The sequence below is a fragment of the Capricornis sumatraensis genome, chromosome 3 (assembly GCF_032405125.1).
Source record: "Capricornis sumatraensis isolate serow.1 chromosome 3, serow.2, whole genome shotgun sequence".
Classification (NCBI taxonomy): Eukaryota; Metazoa; Chordata; class Mammalia; order Artiodactyla; family Bovidae; genus Capricornis; species Capricornis sumatraensis.
Genome location: NC_091071.1, coordinates 81303712 through 81309711, shown reverse-complemented (window position 1 = coordinate 81309711; position 6000 = coordinate 81303712).

Genomic DNA, 6000 nt, shown 5'->3' with positions numbered 1-6000 from the left:
ACAGTAAAAAATCAGCCTGCAATGTAGGATTCCTGGGTTCAATCCCTGGAGAAGGGAATGGCTACCCACGTCAGTATTCTTGCCTGGAGAATTCCATGGACAGAGGAGCCTGGCAGGCTACAGTCCATGGGGTCACAAAGAGCCAGACATGACCAAGTGACTTACACTTCACTTCAGATCAAAGATATGTTTCTAATAGACACTGTTGAACACTGTGGGTTCACCAGTTTACTGAGAAGCAACAGGTCACAAACAGAGGCAACAAAACTGATATAACCATGACTGCATTTAGAAAGGATAAAATCATATCCCTCAAATACAGCAGGCATTGAGTTATCATCTGCTGAAATAATAAAAAATCATTTCAGGACATAGGATTTGAAGCTTATAATTTATTAAACCTTTCTTAAATTTGGTAGTCAAACATATCTCATTGACCTTAAGGTAAAGGAAAAAATTCTTATCTTATTCTACTGTGTCCTATAACTTTTGGTTGTTAACTTCAAACCATAATCTTCGTTCTCTATACTCCAGTTACCCTGGCCTAGAAGTACTATGTCCTTACCCATTTATTTAGTAACCTTCACAAGAGTTCTTTATTTCTTCATGGCTTCTAGTTACTGTCTAATGTCCTTTTATTTCAACCTAAAGAACCACCTTTATCATTTCTTGTAGAGGAGGTCTACTACCAACAAATTCCCTGTCTTAAATATGTTTAAAATCACCAAAAGAAGCCATGGACAAGGAACAAAAGGAAATGCAGAAAATGAAATATGAACAAAATGAGAATCTACATATCTAACAAGCTCAATATACACCATGTAGGAGAAACTCTCTATGCAGCGAAAGATGGAGAAGCTCTATACAATCAACAAAAACAAGACCAGGAGCTGACTGTGGCTCAGATCATGAACTCCTTATGGCCAAATTCAGACTTAAATTGAAGAAAGTAGGCAAAACCGCTAGACCATTCAGGTATGACCTAAATCAAACCCCTTATGATTATACAGTGGAAGTGAGAAATAGATTTAAGGGCCTAGATCTGATAAATAGAGTGCCTGATGAACTATGGAATGAGGTTCGTGACATTGTGCAGGAGACAGGGATCAAGACCATCCCCATGCAAAAGAAATGCAAAACAGCAAAATGGCTGTCTGGGAGGCCTTACAAATAGCTGTGAAAAGAAGAGAGGCGAAAAGCAAAGGAGAAAAGGAAAGATATAGGCATCTAAATGCAGAGTTCCAAGGAATAGCAAGAAGAGATAAGAAAGCCTCCTTCAGCGATCAATGCAAAGAAATAGAGGAAAACAACAGAATGGGAAAGACTAGAGATCTCTTCAAGAAAATTAGAGATACCAAGGGAACATTTCATGCAAAGATGGGCTTGATAAAGGACAGAAATGGTATGGACCTAACAGAAGCAGAAGATATTAAGAAGAGGTGGTAAGAATACATGGAAAAACTACACAAAAAAGATCTTCATGACCCAGATAGTCATGATGATGTGATCACTAATCTAGAACCAGACATCTTGGAATGTGAAGTCAAGTGGGCCTCAGAAAGCATCACTACGAACAAATCTAGTGGAGGTGACGGAATTCCAATTGAGCTGTTTCAAATCTTGAAAGATAATGCTGTGAAAGTGCTGCACTCAATATGCCAGCAAGTTTGGAAAACCCAGCAGTGGACACAGGACAGGAAAAGGTCAGTTTTCATTCCAATCCCAAAGAAAGGCAACGCCAAAGAATGCTCAAACTATCGCACAATTGCACTCATCTCACATGCTAGTAAAGTAATGCTCAAAATTCTCCAAGCCAGGCTTCAGCAATACGTGAACCGTGAACTCCCTGACGTTCAAGCTGGTTTTAGAAAAGGCAGAGGAATCAGAGATCAAATTGCCAACATCCGCTGGATCATGGAAAAAGCAAGAGAGTTCCAGAAAAACATCTATTTCTGCTTTACTGACTATACCAAAGCCTTTGACTGTGTGGATCACAATAAACTGCGGAAAATTCTGAAAGAGATGGAATACCAGACCACCTGACCTGCCTCTTGAGAAATCTGTATGCAGGTCAGGAAGCAACAGTTAGAACTGGACATGGAACAACAGACTGGTTCCAAATAGGAAAAGGAGTACGTCAAGGCTGTATATTGTCACCCTGCTTACTTAACTTCTATGCAGAGTACATCATGAGAAACACTGGACTGGAAGAAACACAAGCTGGAATCAAGATTTCTGGGAGAAATATCAATAACCTCAGATATGCAGACGACACCACCCTTATGGCAGAAAGTAAAGAGAAGCCTAAAAGCCTCTTGATGAAAGTGAAAGTGGAGAGCGAAAATGTTGGCCTAAAGCTCAACATTCAGAAAATGAAGATCATGGCATCTGGTCCCATCACTTCATGTGAAATAGATGGGGAAACAGTGGAAACAGTGTCAGACTTTATTTTTTTGGGCTCTAGAATCACTGCAGATGGTGACTGCAGCCATGAAATTAAAAGATGCTTACTCCTTGGAAGAAAAGTTATGACCAACCTAGACAGCATATTCAAAAGCAGAGACATTACTTTGTTGACTAAGGTCCGTCTAGCCAAGGCTATGGTTTTTCCAGTGGTCATGTATGGATGTGAGAGTTGGACTGTGAAGAAGGCTGAGCGCCAAAGAATTGATGCTTTTGAACTGTGGTGTTGGAGAAGACTCTTCAGAATCCCTTGGACTGCAAGGAGATCCAACCAGTCCATTCTGAAGGAGATCAGCCCTGGGATTTCTTTGGAAGGAATGATCCTAAAGCTGAAACTCCAGTACTTCGGCACCTCATGTGAAGAGTTGACTCATTGGAAAAAACTCTGAGCTGGGAGGGATTGGGGGCAGGAGGAGAAGGGGACGACCAAGGATGAGATGGCTGGATGGCATCATTGACTCAATGGATGTGAGTCTGAGTGAACTCCGGGAGATAGTGATGGACAGGGAGGCCTGGCATGCTGTGACTCATGGGGTCGCAAAGAGTCGAACATGACTGAGTGACTGAACTGAACTGAGGAGAAACTCAAAGAGAATCATGCCAGATACATTACAGTTAAACTGTTCAGTGACAAAGACAGAATCTTGAAAGCATCAAGAGAGAAGGAATTTTCATGTACAAGAAGTCCTCAATAAAACGAACATCCTATTTCTTATCAGAAAGCACGGAGGCCAGAGGCGGTGGAATGACATATCTAAAGTGCAAGAACGGAAACAACTGTTAACCAAGGATTATATATCTGGCAAAACTATACTTTGGAAAAGAAGAAGAAATTAAGATATACCCAAATAAATGAAATAAATATTAATAGCACCTAGCACCAGTGCAAGGAGAGAGGCAGTGTAGTATAATAAAGACATAGGCTCCATGTCAAACTGCCTGGATTTGAACCCTGAACCTCACTGATTAATAAATACCTGACGCTGGGCAACTTGCTTAACACCTCTGTGACTCAGTGTTTGCAAGTGTAAAATGAGGATACCTCCCTCATGAAGTTAGGAAGATGAAATAAGTTAAAACAATAAACTCAAAAAAGGGTGCCTTGTACATAATTAAGCACTTATATGTTGACTCTCACCACCACCACTATCATAATCATCATTATCACTTTTACAGAGGTTCTAGAAATGTTAGTTTCTATGAACTTACCATATCTCTGTGAAACAAACACTGAATACTGAGAAAGTATGACACAATCGTGATCTTTTTTTGTAGGAGAATTATGGTTAGCAAAATCAAGAAATTATATTTTATTTATAATAATGGTTATTGCGCTAAATGCTTTGTCAGTCCCTTTAGCAAATTCTCTTTTATCCAAGGTGCCAAGTAAAAAAAAAAATGTGTTTTGTGAATATACTTTTTTTTCTCAAGCTCAGCCTATGACAAAGATGCTTATATTTCTTGTCACAGACTTGTGCTAAATGAACAAAGAGCCCAACACCACTATCATATCTAAGATAATTTCGAACAACAATACTTAATAATAAATATTCAATCAATGTAGACATTTCTTTGTCTTACAATATTTTAAAAGTGTTTGTTTGAATCTGGACTCAAATATGATCTGTACATTAGAACTGGCTGATATTCCTTTTTAGTTCCTTTGAATCTGTAACTGTGACTACCATATATCCCCATGCCAGGCATTTTTTCCATTAATATTTTCATTTGAAGAAAATACATCTTTTGTCTTTTAGTTTCTCAGTTTCGACTTTCCTGACTTTATACCCCTAGTGTCATTTAGTATGTCCCTCTGTCCTTACTATTTCTTGTAAACTAGGCTCAATCATATTCAGATTTTTTCTTTTTTTTAATTTGGATGGACAGCTTCATGGGTACTTTTGCTAACAAATTTATGTTTTCCTATATAAAAAATACGAATGATAAATAAAGATATTAGGGAGGTTAAATGAGTTATCACAGGTCACATGCTTGGATTGGTACCTCGCTGCTGCTGCTGCTGCTGCTAAGTCGCTTCAGTCATGTCCGACTCTGTGCGACCCCAGAGACGGCAGCCCACCAGGCTTCCCCCCGTCCCTGGGATTCTCCAGGCAAGAACACTGGAGTGGGTTGCCATTTCCCTCTCCAATGCATGAAAGTGAAAAGTGAAAGTGAAGTGTCTCAGTTGTGCCTGACTTCGCGACCCCATGGACTGCAGTCTACCAAGCTCCTCCATCCATGGGATTTTCCAGGCCAGAGTACTGGAGTGGGGTGCTATTGCCTTCTCTGTTAGTACCTAGCATAGACCAAGAACTCCATAAACATTAGATAAACATATTATTACACTGCATACAGAGAATGAACAGAATTTGATGTCAGATTAGAAGAACACTTCTGAAGAAGGTAACTAACATGCTTTGGTGGCTGACTAGATGTTGATATCACTGACCAACACAGGGAATATACAGAGAGGGGTAAGTTTCTGGGGAATTGGAAGAGAACGAGTCAACTTTAGACATCCTGAATTAGCGTCAATGGGATGGCCAGGCATCAATGTCACACCCAGAGCTGGAAATACGGGTTCTAAAATTTAAAAAAGAGATCTGTGGACAAGAAATAAACATCAAATGTTGACAGGAAGGGAAGCTCAGTGAAGGTCACAGCTGTCATAAAAGATGACAAGACCACTTGAAGAATGAGTTGGCATTGGAGAAAGAAAGGAAACAACACTTCAAAAAAGGAAATGATGTACAGGAAAAGACATGTAGACAAAATTATCATTGTATGCTGTGGCTATAGGATTGTTCTGACTAGGAAACGAACTGTGTGGAAAAGTCAAGGAAAATGAAGTTACATGGATAGAACAAGGCTAACTTTGAATGGCTTTGAAATTTAGAAATAGGTAATTCAATTTAAACAGGAAATAGGAATACCCTGAAGAAGTTAACAAGACAACTGAACTCTATGCCATGTCAACACTACACAAAAATCTACCATAAAAGAATCGGGAAAGTATAAAATATACTTGCTATATTATTCTAGGAGATTTAACTTTATGCCAGTTTTACTTTGGTCTACTGAAGGGAATGTTCCTGAGGCACTGTGGTTTCGGGCCATTACAAAAAAGGAGGGAGATACTGTCTTTAGTACCTTCTCTATTCCCCCCTCTTTTGTATCCTCTCACCTAGGAAACCAACACTCTTAAGCTGCCCTAACTATACAAACCTGAAGCACTCTGGTTACATCTCCACATTCAGTTCTAGCCTGCCATGAAACCTTTATTCTGCTACTACCCTCAGATCCTTTGACTATCAAATTACAGTGATTCATACAACACTATAAGTGACCAAAATTCTACAGGAGTTTTAATTTAAAAGAAGAATTTGTTAACTTATATGAATTTTCAAACTGTTAAAATGTATTTTTCCTATATTGTTTTCTACATATTTATCTATTCTAGTTTAACTGAACAGATTATCAAGACTAAGAGGCATATCTGCAGAGGCCAGTTTTCTGCATAAATTTCTGTTGTGCCTC